Below are 14,666 nucleotides of genomic sequence, written 5' to 3' on the forward strand. Positions count from 1 at the left end.
CTTCCCCAAGCTTGGGACAAACATTAATTGCAGCAAATATATTCCCAAAAACATCATCTTCATCAAACATAGCATCCCCAAGCTTGGGCCTTTTCAAATCATAAGCATAATCACTTTCATCATCAATAGTATGGATAGCACCAATAGTATAGAAATTATCATATTCTTCCAAGCAAGTGCCAAAAATATTTTCAAGATCATAAGAAGTATCATTATCTTCAACAATTATATTTTCATGAGGCACAATAGTAATAGGAGCAACACTATTTGGGAGAGATATCTTTTTACCTCTCTTCCTTTTTCTTTTCTTCTTCTTCACAACATCTTGTGTGGGTTCAATCCTCTTTTTGGAGCTCCTTATTAATGAGATTGGTTGAATAGGAGGCTCCTCCTCGTTACCTGATTCATCATAAGAAATAATAGGAGGATATTGGGAAGTCTCTTCCCTTTCATTAGTATTCTCTTCATCTTCTATTTGTTTTTTTCTTTATGTAGTTGGAAATATAAGGATTTTCAATGCAATTCACCGCACAATACATATAAATTTTCTCTAGATCAAAATGAAGAACTTTATCAAGGGCAAATTTTGGAATATCCTTAGTTATACGTTTAATTTCTTCATAACCCAAGAGCAAAGTAAGTTCATTATGATGTGCAAGGGAAATCAAGTCATCACAATTTTTGGACACGATACGATCATGAAACAATTTGCATTGGGTACTAAAATGATCACGTTCATTGCAAAGTTCACAAGTAGGGCTAAGAAAAATTAAATTTTTAGCACATTCATCTGGCTCTTCTTGCAACAATTTAGTTTCTAAGTACTTATGCCTCTTGCAATATCTATCTTCCCTATTTGGTGTGTACTTACAAACCCAATGCACTCCACAAAAATTGACATGTTTATACGAGACATTTTCATCATAACTAGTGCAGTCATCATTAGTATCATGGATATTCAAAGAATTCGTACTAACAACATTGCAATCATGCTCATCATTCAAAGATTTAGTGCCAAACATTTCAATGCATTCTTCTTCTAACACTTTGGCACAATTTTCCTTTCCATCATACTCACGAAAGATATTAAAAAGATGAAGTGTATGAGACAAACTCAATTCCATTTTCTTATAGTTTTCTTTTATAGACTAAACTAGTGATAAAACAAGAAACTAAAAGACTCGATTGCAAGATCTGAACATATACCTTCAAGCACTCACCTCCCTGGCAACGGCGCCAGAAAAGAGCTTGATGTCTACTACACAACCTTCTTCTTGTAGACGTTGTTGGGCCTCCAAGTGCAGGGGTTTGTAGGATAGTAGAAAATTTCCCTCAAGTGGATGACCTAAGGTTTATCAATCCGTAGGAGGCATAGGATGAAGATGGTCTCTCTCAAGCAACCCTGCAACCAAATAACAAAGAGTCTCTTGTGTCCCCAACACACCCAATACAATGGTAAATTGTGTAGGTGCACTAGTTCGGTGAAGAGATGGTGATACAAGTGCAATATGGATAGTAGATAATAGTTTTTGTAATCTGAAAAATATAAAAACAGCAAGGTAACTAATGATAAAAGTGAGCGTAAACGGTATTGCAATGTGTGGAAATAAGGCCTAGGGTTCATACTTTCGCTAGTGTAAGTTCCCTCAACAATGATATCATAATTGGATCACATAACTATCCCTCAACATGCAACAAAGAGTCACTCCAAAGTCACTAATAGCGGAGAACGAACGAAGAAATTATGGTAGGGTACGAAACCACCTCAAAGTTATTCTTTCCAATCAATCCGTTGGGCTATTCCTATAAGTGTCACAAACAGCCCTAGATTTCGTACTAGAATAACACCTTAAGACACAAATCAATCAAAACCCTAATGTCACCTAGATACTCCAATGTCACCTCAAGTATCCGTGGGTATGATTATACGATATGCATCACACAATCTCAGATTCATCTATTCAACCAACACATAGAACCTCAAAGAGTGCCCCAAAGTTCTACCGGAGAATCACGACGAAAACGTGTGCCAACCCCTATGCATAGGTTCATGGGTGGAACCCGCAAGTTGATCACCAAAACATACATCAAGTGAATCACGTGATATCCCATTGTCACCACAGATATGCATGGCAAGACATACATCAAGTGTTCTCAAATCTTTAAAGTCTCAATCCGATAAGATAACTTCAAAGGGGAAACTCAATACATTACAAGAGAGTAGAGGGGGGAAGAAACATCATAGGATCCAAATATAATAGCAAAGCTCGCGATACATCAAGATGTATCATCGCAAGAACACGAGAGAGAGAAGAGAGATCAAACACATAGCTACTGGTACATACCCTCAGCCCCGAGGGAGAACTACTCCCTCCTCATCATGGAGAGCGCCGGGATGATGAAGATGGCCATCGGATAAGGTTTCCCCCTCCGGCAGGGTGCCGGAACAGTTCTAGATTGGCTTTCGGTGGCTACGAAGGCTTCTGGCGGCGGAACTCCTGATCTATTTTCTGTTCTGGAAGTTTTAGGGTACGTGAGTATATATGGGTGCAGGAACTACGTCGGTGGAGCTTCGGGGGCCCCACGAGGCAGGGGGCGCCCTAGGGGGCGCCCCCACCCTCGTGAGCACCTCCCTTGGCTCCTGACGTGGGGTCCAAGTCCATCCGGTAGCTTTCCTTTGAAAAATAACTTCTCTAGTTGATTTCGTTTCGTTTCGACTCCGTTTGATATTCCTTTTCTTTGGAACACTAAATAGGCAAAAACAGCAATTCTGGGCTGGGCCTCCGGTTAATAGGTTAGTCCCAAAAATAATATAAAAGTGGATAATAAAGCCCAATATTGCCCAAAACAGTAGATAACATAGCATGGAGCAATCAAAAATTATAGATACGTTGGAGACGTATCAGCCTTCCTAATCTGTCCCGATTACTGCGGCCTCCCCCGCCCGACGCGCTTCTCAAAATCCGAATCCCGTGAAATCCGTAGACGGCAGAACAACCCATCAGACGGAAGATTTTTTCCATATCAATACTCGAAACTTAACAACGAAAGTTCACTCGACAAAACCAAGAATGGATCAAGGCGACTGAACAAGTAGTTGAAGCCATCATGAATGTTCATTTGATCTCTGGGCAAGACATTCTCAAAGCACAAAAGCTGAATCGGAGGGATTATCAACTCCTTCTCCACTCGAACCCTGAACCATTCGGGGGCTAATGATGAAGCTATGTACCTAGGGTAGGGTCATAGAACTGACCTAGACATCCTCCCTTAGGACATCACCCTAAAGCCAGGATCATTCAAAGGGTACCATCATCCACTCGACCAGAGATGTTCCACTCGGAAGAATCAATGTCACTGGACCATCGCAGAAGTCACTCGACGGGCAGAAGAGCTAAAGCCACTCTGCATGAACAACGGTCGGGCATTTACTTATAGACTTAATTGTCATTTATAGCACTTTAGTGTGGGCGTTACCAGTAACGTTCCCTTCAATGTACCTTAAACCCTCGGTGACGTGGGCTGGCTGGGGTCCTGGCGCACTCTATATAAGCCACCCCCCTGCACAGGCACAAGGGTTCGCACCCCCTATAACACACACGCATATAATCCAGTCAACCGCCTCAGGGCTCCGAGACGTAGGGCTATTACTTCCTCCGAGAAGGGCCTGAACTCGTAAAACTCGCGTGTACAACTCCTCCATAGCTAGGATCTTGCCTCTACATCCCTACCCCCCATTCTACTGTCAGACTTAGAACCACGACACCTCCTGTATGTGCCCGACTCATATAATCTTCTATTGCAAAGTGCGCGAAATAAGATTAAGCCCCGTGTTTTTGGATGGATCCATGGCAAGATCAGAAACTAACTATTGCTTGGCCTCAGCTCTTCTCCTTTGCCAAACTGTGGAATATCACAGTGCAACCAATCCAGAATGTAGATGACTTAACCACTTTATTTCATTTTCCACTCTGAGTTAAAACTTTTCAGTAGTTCCAACAGATGGAAGCCTTGTTCCAGGATCTTACACTGGTTGAGCAGCCCGACACTTGGAAATTTCTTGCAAACCCTACTCGTTTTTAGAGTTAACAAAGCTCACCTAATCCTCCTTGGAGATTTCATCCCCATTCTTGGCATTACCTGGCTTTTTAAATCCTATAACCAGCTCAAGCACAAAACATTCTTTTGTCTCCTTCTACATGATAGTCCGAATACTAGAGGAATGCTACAGAGGAGAAATTTCTTCCTTCACGACTTTTCCCGTGTCATGTGCAGCCAACATGTTGTGGAATCAAGAGATCACCTCTTCTTCCATTGTCAATTTGCACAGACCCGCTGGAAGAAACTATGCCCTAATTGGTCAGCCTTGTTGTGACGCCCCCGATTCAATCGTACACTAATCATACACACAAACATGTACGATCAAGATCAGGGACTCACGGGAAGATATCACAACACAATTCTACAAATAAAATAAGTCATACAAGCATCATATTACAAGCCAGGGGCCTCGAGGGCTCGAATACAAGAGCTCGATTATAGACGAGTCAGCGGAAGCAACAATATCTGAGTACAGACATAAGTTAAACAAGTTTGCCTTAAGAAGGCTAGCACAAACTGAGATACAAATCGAAAGAGGCGCATGCCTCTTGCCTGGGATCCTCCTAAGCTACTCCTGGTCGTCGTCAGCGGGCTGCACGTAGTAATAGGCACCTCCCGAGTAGTAGTAGTCGGCATCGACAGTGGCGTCTGGCTCCTGGGCTCCATCGTCTGGTCGCAGCCATCAGGTATAGAAAGGGGGAAAAGAGGGAGCAAAGCAACCATGAGTACTCATCCAAAGTACTCACAAGCAAGGAGCTACACTACATATGTATGCATTGGTATCAAATGGAATGAGGGTATCAGATGTGGACTGAACTGCAGAATGCCGGAATAAGAGAGGGATAGCTAGTCCTTATCGAAGACTACACTTCTGGTCACCTCCATCTTACAACATGTAGAAGAGAGTAGATGGTAAGTTCACCAAGTAGCATCACATAGCATAATCCTAACCGATGATCCTCCACTCGTCGCCCTGTGAGAGAGCGATCACCGGTTGTATCTGGCACTTGCAAGGGTGTGTTTTATTAAGTATCCGGTTCATCTCATAAGGTCAAGGTACAACTCCAAGTCGTCCTGTTACCGAAGATCACGGCTATTCGAATAGATTAACTTCCCTGCAGGGGTGCACCACATTTCCCAACACGCTCGATCCCCTTTGTCCAGCACACTTTTCTGGGTCATGCCCGGCCTCGGAAGATCAACACGTCGCAGCCCTACCTAGGCACAACAGAGTGGTCAGCACGCCGGTCTAAATCCTATGGCGCAGGGGTCTGGGCCCATCGCCCATTGCACACCTGCACGTTGCGTACGCGGCCAGTGAGCAGACCTAGCCTCCCTTATACAAGAGCAGGCGTTCCAGTCCAACCCGGCGCGCGCCGCTCAGTCGCTGACGTCACGAAGGCTTCGGCTGATACCACGACGTCGAGTGCCCATAACTGTCCCTGCGTAGTTGGTTAGTGCGTATAGGCCAGTAGCCAGACTCAGATCAAATACCAAGATCTCGTTAAGCGTGTTATCTTGAAGTAACCGCGAACGCCGACCAGGACCAGGCCCACCTCTCTCCTAGGTGGTCTCAACCTGCCCTGTCGCTTCGCCACAAAGATCCACATAGAGGGCCGTCGGGAAAGTATGTCCTTCCAGCTCCCAATTCGCGAATCAACCGCGGGTACTCAACAAGCCGACCCGCCTTTAGTCACAACATATATTATGTGTAATATGTATAATATATACCCGTGATCAACACCCAACGTGATCACGACCCGATAGTACAGCATGGCAGACAGACAAGAATGTAGGGCCACTGATGATAAACTAGCATCCTATACTAAGCATTTAGGATTGCAGGTAAGGTATCAACAGTTGGAGCAACAATGACATGCTATGCATCGGAATAGGATTAACGGAAAGCAGTAGAGAGAAGAGTAGGCGATATCTGGTGATCAAGGGGGGGGGGGCTTGCCTGCTTTCTCTGGCAAGGAGGGGTCGTCGTTGATGTAGTCGATCATGGCGGTATCGGCGACGGTCTCGAGGTCTACCGGAAAGAAGTAACGGAGGGGGAACACAATAAATAACAAAGCAATCAAAGCATCACAAAGCATAACAAGGCAACACGTGGTGCTAGGTGTGACCTAACGCAGTACTGCGCATGTCGGTCGGAGCGAGAAAATAATCGGAGGTATTTTCCAACTCTGGGAAATTAACGGTCAGATGAAACGGAGGGAAAAGTTCCATGTTCATCATGCTGGAGGTGTGTGGTAGGTAAATGAGTGGCATATTTGGATTCGTCTAAAGTTTCTGATCATCTTTCATATATAAATTATTTCGATCCGAGTTACGGATTATTTTCTATGGATTTTCAAAGTTGATTCAATTTTCTGAAATTTCTGCATTTATTTAATCGAATTGACCAAGTCAATTTGACTGGTCAAAAGGGGAGATGGTAGCCCACATGTCATAAGCTATACCTAAACAAATAACTAAAATTAGCTTAAATAAATGCGGGTCCACATGTAATAGGCTTAAACTATTTAATTAACCAACTAATCTAAACTAAATTAGTTTAGACCTAATTATACTAGGCCGGCCACACACGGCTGTGGCACAGCCCACGCGCACAAAGCGCACAAACACAATGCTAGGGAGTAACTCTATTCCTTTTAACACAAGATAGCATTTTGTGATTTTTGTAGAATTTAATTCATGCATTATTTGAAGCAGATCTAATGGAACAAAATGAGGCTTGTTACGTCTATTTTCCGTTTATATAATTTTTACCTATGTTAGGACTTGTCTTATCGCTGTTTAGTGGCAGTTTAGAAGGCTAGTCATTGTAGAAATACAAAAGCTAGCTACCCACTACAGTACTTGCATTAGTATACAAAAGGTAGCAGCGGTGGCTAGAAGCAGACAAGCAGCAGTAGAGCAGCGATGGGTGAAGCCACCCCGGCCATGGCCAAGCCGGCCACTTGCATTGGGCACACATGCACTGATTCCACATGAGCACGCACGCACTAAGTCCACATGAGTACGCACGCACTGGAGTCCAGCAGACCAGCAGCAGCAGGCGTAGCTTGAGCAGTAGCTACATGCGGCAACAATAGCAAGCACGAAGCAGCAGCGGCAACAGAGCACCGGCGGACGGGCCACGGCCAGCAGCAGTAAAGTTGCAGCACCATCAGCGGTGCTAGAAGGCAGCAGGAGCGATAGTAGCAGCCAGCGATGTGGCAAGCAGTAGTGGCAGCAGGTAAGAGGAGGAGCAGCAAAACAAAAGAAAAATAAACAGCACAGACGCAGGGAGCAGCGGCGACTCGGGAGAGGCCACACGCACGCGGAGGCGCGGCCGCGAGCAGCGCTGGCGCAGGGAAGGCAGCGGTCGCGTGCCTGGGTGCGGCTAGGAAGCGGCGCGCGCGGCCAGATGCCGTCGGACACGAACATGGGCGCGGCTGAGGATGGCTACGGCACGAAACTTCGAGCACGATGGGAAGAGCAGCCTACGACATCGAATCGAAGGGGAAAATAGGGGGAGATGGAGGGGGAGTTCACCGTAAGGCCGGAGGTGTAGACGGCAAGGCCGGGGGTGGTCGGAGCGGTGCGGATCGATAGCGAGATGGCGGCGGCCGGATGAAGAAGACAATGATGGCGTTGGCGACGCAGCGCCTTGGCTCGGTCTGGGGTCCGGAACAGACGAAGCCAGCCGCGACGGACCTCCCGGACATGCTCCCGCATGACGGAGAGATCGGTGGCCGCGACGATGACAGCGAGGCAATGGTGACCGTGAGTTGTTCGAGCTCGAATTCGAGAAGAAGAGGAGGAGGCCGATGGGGGATCCCGGGGCTATGAGTGATATGGGGATTAGGGTTTCGGTGGGCGACTTTATAGGGCGAGGGAGGCGATGTGGTGGCCATCCGGCCATGGCACCGTAGGATGGCTGCCACGCCATGGCACCTGCCTCCCCTGTACGTGGTGGTGGGGGGAAAGGCTGGGAGTGGGCTGGGCCATGTGCACACTAGAGCCCACTTAAGTAGTACTAGTTTAGGCAGTTTCTCTTTCTCTTTTTACATTTTCTTTTCTGTTTTCATCTTCAGTATCAGCTTTGCATTTTATTTTATTACCAAATGACTTTGTTCACATTGAAACTTGGCACATAATTACTAGGTAATATTTTTCATTAGCTCACAAAGTTTGAGGCCACTTTGAATTATTTTGAATTTAGTGTTGAGTGTAACCGGAACAAAAAGGTGATGTTGGTCCATAACAATTGTTGCTAGGGACTAATTTGTAGGTCAAATAATGTTGGTGTCAACATGATAATTAATCAGGGGAATTTATAATAAAATTCAAACATTTTAGTTTTATAGTTTGAAGAAATTATAATTTGACTTGTCTTTGGAATTTGAACTTGACCCTGGCTTTCATCAAGTGGCAAAATGGCTTAGTAAAACATGATGACCTGGCACATTAGGGTGAGGTTACTATAGCATGATTATCGGGGTCTTACAAATCTCCTCTACTAAAAAAAATCTCGTCCCGAGATTTAAGAGGTGGAGTAAGGGGGAAAGTTCTGGTTACGAAATTCTATCGGATCTTCTCAGTCTTGGTTGCTCTTCTTGAAGAAGTTGATCCATTACGTTGATGTCTTCAATTCACTACAATAAGGCATCATGATGAGGTCATCATCCTTTCTTCGAATCTCCATCGTACTTATGAAAGAATAAGGGGGGTATTCCGGGAGAACGTGCCTCTTCAAGGTTAACTATCTGGTAGATAACAACGGGAAGGTGGCGCAAAGTAACTCTCGAATTGAAACTTAAGAAGATATCGAGAGCAAAGTAAGAAGGTACCATGAGAAGTTTCGAGCGGACAGGCAATCGTTCGATGCCTGAAAACAGGGCGTGAAAGGGGTTCAGAGCAGCGGGAATAAGTATTGTGTCTGATACCAGAATAGATCACTAGGCAGGTGGCCCGTGAATTACATACGAAGTCAAGTGCGAGGAATAACTTTGACAATAGGGTGTACAGGAGAGTCAGGTTTCAATCATGTGGAACTATGGGTTATGGGCCCACCATGTGGGTTAAAAGTAGGAAGGGCGATGACGTCTTGCACGATCATGTAAGCAAGGCATGTTAGAGGATAGCCTATCTGTTATGTTGGCAACAACATCGGTACCAAGGGCGAGGGACAAAGAGAACCATTTTCCTGCTCATTGAACAAGGCGGACCAATAGGAAAAGTTCTCGTCCATCGGTGGTTACCGGAATGTCATCAACAAAAGTACCAGGGTCTTACTGACAGAGTGGTACAATGAGGTGTTTACATAAGCAGGGAAATATTACTGCTTATATAATATAGATCACAAGAAGGTTTAAACAATCCAATGAAAAGGAAAAGTGATTATCAGGTTTAAACAGAACAATGGAAAAGAAAATGTGTTTAAACACATACTACAGGGGTATATTCTTCCCCGCGGCAAGCAGAGCATGATATCCAAGAAAGGATATAACGTAGAAAACCCTATAGGAAAGGGGAGAGAAACTTCATGACATTACCCATAGAACGGTGTTTGGATAAAGAAAACTTAGCATTGTGCTTCCAAAGTTTTTATTGGAAATTAGAGTGCCACAGACATGCTTCGAGATATTATAAAGCAACACTCCGAGCATACAAAGTTGAGACACTTATTTTGGGACAGAGGGAGTATTAGTGAAACACCATGCATGATTGTTGACGTGGCATGGTTGCATGAATAAATTAGTGCACAAATAGTAACTTATGACCACATGCATGATTTGATGATGTGGCGTAGTTGCATGAAGAGCAAAAATAGGTAGTGGGTTGCAACTATTTTAGAATAGAGGATTTAGTTAGCTTCTTTTATTTTCTTCTCTTTAGCTTATGTACGTATAATTTTATTTGAAATCTATAAAATTTATTGTAGGAAGAAATTCCTACAGCTTCAGGTCAAAAAAAAGGTTAGGCCCCGTTTGGTGCAATTCCTATTTCCTGCCAACAAGCGTAAAAATAGTTGCCTTTAATGCCCAGAGGGAGGCGAATTGGTCTGGCCCAGTTAAAGATAAAGGATTTCCCCCGCTTTATATTATAAAGCAACACTCCGAGCATACAATAAACCATACAACAAAGGAAAATAAAAGAGCAAGAAGGGTAAAGATACAAGACACCGAAAGAACCACTAGTCCAATGCAACAAGCGCAAGCCTGAGCATCAAGGTCCTTGGCGAACATGGTCTTGCACACGACACGACAAAGATAGTTTAGTGACCTGCAGCCAGAGGAGGCCAAGCTCTGTCAACTCCGTCGAGGCCCATAGTTGATCAACGAGCCGTCTCTACCTCCGAAGAAGGCCCCTGATACGTCTCCAATGTATCTATAATTTTTGATTGTTCCATGCTATTATATTATCTATTTTGTATGTTTAATGGGCTTTAATATGCTCTTTTATATTATTTTTGGGACTATCCTATTAACCGGAGGCCCAATGCCAGTTTCTGTTTTTTTTGCCTATTTTAGAGTTTTGCAGAAAAGGAATACCAAAAGTAGTCCAAACGGAATGAAACCTTCGCGATGATCTTTCTTGGACCGAAAGCAATCCAGAAGACTTGGAGTCGAAGTCTGGAACTCCACCAGGAAGCCACGAGGAAGGAGGGCGTGGCCAGGGGGGTAGGCGCGCCCCACCCTCGTGGGCCCCTCGTAGCTCCACTGATGTACATCTTTCACCAATATATACTCTTATACCCTAGAAACATCGGAGAGAGCCACAAAACCACTTTTTCACCGCCGCAACCTTCGGTACCCGTGAGATCCCATCTTGGGGCCTTTTCCGGCGATCTACCGGAGGGGGAATCGATCACGGAGGGCTTCTACATCAACACCATTGCTTCTCCGATCAAGCGTGAGTAGTTTACCACAGACCTTCGGGTCCATAGTTATTAGCTAGATGACTTCTTCTCTCTCTCTTTGATTCTCAATACAAAGTTCTCGTCGATGTTCTTAGAGACCTTCGGGTCCATAGTTATTAGCTAGATGGATTCTTCTCTCTCTTCGATTCTCAATACAAAGTTATCCTTGATGTTCTTGGAGATCTATTCGATGTAATACTCTTTTGCGGTGTGTTTGTCGAGATCCGATGAATTGTGGATTTATGAACAAGATTATCTATGAATATTATTTGGTTATTCTCTAAATTCTTATATGCATGATTTGATATCTTTGCAAGTCTCTTCGAATTATCGGTTTAGTTTGGCCTACTAGATTGATCTTTCTTGCAATGGGAGAAGTGCTTAGCTTTGGGTTCAATCTTGCGGTGTCCTTTCCCAGTGACAGTAGGGGCATCATGGCATGTATTGTATTGTTGCCATCAAGGATAAAAAGATGGGGTTTATATCATATTGCTTGAGTTTATCCCTCTACATCATGTCATCTTGCTTAATGCATTACTCCGTTCTTATGAACTTAATACTCTAGATGCATGCTGGATAGAGGTCGATGTGTGGAGTAATAGTAGTAGATGCAGAATCGTTTCGATCTACTTAACACGACCGTGATGCCTATATTTATGATCATTGCCTTAGATATGTTCATAACTATGTGCTTTTCTATCAATTGCTCGACAGTAATTTGTTTACCCATCGTAATACATGCTATCTTGAGAGAAGCCACTAGTGAAATCTATGGCCCCCGGGTCTCTTTCCTATTATATTACATCTCTTTTATTTACATCGCATCTCGTTTACTATTTTGCAATCTTTACTCCAATCTATACAACAATAATACCAAAAATATTTACTTTACTATCTCTATTAGATCTCACTTTTGCGAGTGACCGTGAAGGGATTGCCAACCCCTTTATCGCGTTGGTTGCAAGGTTCTTGATTGTTTGTGCAGGTACTAGGTGACTTGTGCGTTGTCTCCTACTGGATTGATACCTTGGTTCTCAAAACTGAGGGAAATACTTAAGCTACTTTGCTGCATCATCCTCAGTTTTAAGGAGACATGATTGCTTTGTTAGTATGCTTGAAGTATTATTGTTTTTATGTCAATATTAAACTTTTGTCTTGAATCTTTCGGATCTGAACATTCATTCCACAATAAAAAAATTACATTGATAATTATGTTAGGTATCATTCCACATCAAAAATTCTGTTTTTATCATTTACCTACTCGAGGACGAGCAAGAATTAAGCTTGGGGATGCTTGATACGTCTCCAACGTATCTATAATTTTTTATTGTTCCATGCTATTATATTATCTGTTTTGGATGTTTAATGGGCTTTAATATGCTCTTTTATATTATTTTTGGGACTAACCTATTAACCAGAGGCCCAGTGCCAGTTTATGTTTTTTTGTCTATTTTAGAGTTTTGCAGAAAAGGAATACCAAACAGAGTCCAAACGGAATGAAACCTTTACGATGATCTTTCTTGGACCGAAAGCAATTCAGAAGACTTGGAGTCGAAGTCTGGAACTCCACGAGGCAGGAGGGCGCGCCCCCCACCCTCGCGGGCCCCTCGTAGCTCCACTGACGTACTTCTTTCGCCTATATATACTCTTATACCCTAGAAACATCGGGGAGAGCCACGAAACCACTTTCCACCGCCGCAACCTTCTCTACCCGTGAGATCCCATCTTGGGGTTTTTTGGCGATCTACGGAGGGGGAATCGATCACGGAGGGCTGCTACATCAACACCATTGCCTCTCCGATGAAGCGTGAGTAGTTTACCATAGACCTTCGGGTCCATAGTTATTAGCTAGATGGATTCTTCTCTCTCTTCGATTCTCAATACAAAGTTATCCTTGATGTTCTTGGAGATCTATTCGATGTAATACTCTTTTGCGGTGTGTTTGTCGAGATCCGATGAATTGCGGATTTATGAACAAGATTATCTATGAATATTATTTGGTTCTTCTCTAAATTCTTATATGCATGATTTGATATCTTTGCAAGTCTTTTTGAATTATCGGTTTAGTTTGGCCTACTAGATTGATCTTTCTTGCAATGGGAGAAGTGCTTAGCTTTGGGTTCAATCTTGCGGTGTCCTTTCCCAGTGACAGTAGGGGCATCAAGGCACGTATTGTATTGTTGCCATCGAGGATAAAAAGATGGGGTTTATATCATATTACTTGAGTTTATCCCTCTACATCATGTCATCTTGCTTAAAGTGTTACTCCGTTCTTATGAACTTAATACTCTAGATGCATGCTGGATAGCGGTCGATGTGTGGAGTAATAGTAGTAGATGCAGAATCATTTCGATCTACTTGACACAGACGTGATGCCTATATTCATGATCATTGCCTTAGATATCTTCATAACTATGTGCTTTTCTATCAATTGCTCGACAGTAATTTGTTCACCCACCGTAATACATGCTATCTTAAGAGAAGCTGATGTCTACTACACAACCTTCTTCTTGTAGACGTTGTTGGGCCTCCAAGTGCAGAGGTTTGTAGGACAGTAGAGAATTTCCCTCAAGTGGATGACCTAAGGTTTATCAATCCGTAGGAGGCGTAGGATGAAGATGGTCTCTCTCAAGCAACCTTGCAACCAAATAACAAAGAGTCTCTTGTGTCCCCAACACACCCAATACAATGGTAAATTGTATAGGTGCACTAGTTCAACGAAGAGATGGTGATACAAGTGGTATATGGATGGTAGATAAAGGTTTTTGTAATCTGAAAATATAAAAACAGCAAGGTAACTAATGATAAAAGTGAGCACAAACGGTATTGCAATGCGTTGAAACAAGGCCTAGGGTTCATACTTTCACTAGTGCAAGTTCCCTCAACAATAATAACATAATTGGATCATATAACTATCATTCAACATGCAACAAAGAGTCACTCCAAAGTCACTAATAGCAGAGAACAAACGAAGAGATTATGGTAGGGTACGAAACCACCTCAAAGTTATTCTTTCGGATCTATCTATTCAAGAGTTCGTACTAGAATAACACCTTAAGACACAAATCAACCAAAACCCTAATGTCACCTAGATACTCCAATGTCACCTAGATACTCCAATGTCACCTCAAGTATCCATGGGTATGATTATACGATATGCATCACACGATTCATCTATTCAAACCAACACAAAGAACTTCAAAGAGTGCCCCAAAGTTTCTACCAGAGAGTCAAGACGAAAACGTGTGCTAACCCCTATGCATAGGTTCATGGGCGGAACCCGCAAGTTGATCACCAAAACATACATCAAGTGGATCAATAGAATACCCCATTGTCACCACGGGTATCCCACGCAAGACATACATCAAGTGTTCTCAAATCCTTAAAGACTCAATTCGATAAGATAACTTCAAAGGGAAAACTCAATCCATTACAAGAGAGTAGAGGGGGAAAAACATCATAACATCCAACTATAATAGCAAAGCTCGCGATACATCAAGATCGTACCACCTCAAGAACACGCAAGAGAGAGAGAGATCAAACACATAGCTACTGGTACATACCCTCAGTCCCGAGGGAGAACTACTCCCTCCTCGTCATGGTGAGCGCCGGGATGATGAAAATGGCCACCGGAGAGGGATTGCCCCCTCCG

The sequence above is a fragment of the Triticum urartu genome, chromosome 2A, assembly GCF_056163025.1.
Source record: "Triticum urartu cultivar PI428250 chromosome 2A, HENAU_Tu73, whole genome shotgun sequence".
Lineage (NCBI taxonomy): Eukaryota > Viridiplantae > Streptophyta > Magnoliopsida > Poales > Poaceae > Triticum > Triticum urartu.